Source organism: Chrysochloris asiatica, unplaced genomic scaffold, assembly GCF_000296735.1.
Source record: "Chrysochloris asiatica unplaced genomic scaffold, ChrAsi1.0 scaffold00332, whole genome shotgun sequence".
NCBI lineage: Eukaryota > Metazoa > Chordata > Mammalia > Afrosoricida > Chrysochloridae > Chrysochloris > Chrysochloris asiatica.
In genome coordinates this window covers 658196-659436 of record NW_006408850.1, presented here as the reverse complement: position 1 = coordinate 659436, position 1241 = coordinate 658196, and positions in this window count along the sequence as shown.

Genomic DNA, 1241 nt, shown 5'->3' with positions numbered 1-1241 from the left:
GTCAATGAAAAAATAGGGACAAATGTGAGGCTTTAATTCAGGGCATACATAGACTACCAAACATTTTGAAAACTACACAAACTAAAGTAGACAAAATAGATGATTGGGACATACTAAAAATTAAAAACTTATGTGCATCAAAAGACTTCACCAAGAGTATAAAGAGAACCCACAGGATGAGAAAAAATCTTTTTCAATGACACAATCAGACAAGGGACTCATATCTAAAATATATAGGGAACTACAACACCTCTACAAGAAAAAGACTAATTACCCAATTAAAAAATGGGCACAGGACATTAACAGACACTTCAGCAAGGAGGAGATCCTCGCTGCCAACAAACATATGAAGAAATATTCACGATCACTAGCCATCAGAGAGATTCAAATCAAAACAACAATGAAATATCATCTCACACCAGCAATAACAGCAAAGACCAAAAAAGTAGAGGACAATAAATGCTGACGAGGATGCAGAGAGACTGGTATCCTCCTACATTGTTGGTTGGATTGCAAAATGGTCCAACCACTCTGGAAAGCAATATGGAGCTTTATCAAAAGGTTAGAAATAGAATTACCTTATGATCCAGCAATTTCCCTACTTGGTATTTACCCACAAGAAATATGAGCCATAACATGAGTAGATACATGCACACCAATATTCATAGCAGCACTATTTACAATAGCAAAAAGATGGAGACAGCCTAAGTGCCCATACACTGAAGAATGTTTAGACAAACTGTGGTACAAACACACAATGGAATACTATGCTACCTTGAAGAAAAAAAAAGGAAGCTGCATGCCACTGCATAACATTGATGAACCTTGAGGACATTATGCTGAGTGAAATTAGTCAATCAAAAGAAGAAAAAAAAATTACTGCATAGGACCATTATTGTAAAAGACTAAGAAAAAGAACCAACCCTTAAAGAGGAAAAAATTATATATATATATAATTGCTGATCACTGGGATGTATGGGATGAGAGGAGGGGAAGGATGGAGGGGAAGATAGAGCACAGGGTAGGGAATAGAAGTATCTTGGGTGCTGCGGGCAATACACAAGAAGGGGGAGAGGAATGATAGAACAGGGTGGATGGGAGACCAGTTAGACAAGTTTGCATGGGCTAAGTGGGACAGAGGAAAATGATGATGTATGCCCAACTTTGGAACAACAGGGCTTTGGGATACAGGAATTGAAGCATGGTTTGAATGGGTAAAAGAGGGGAATAATGTTAAGATG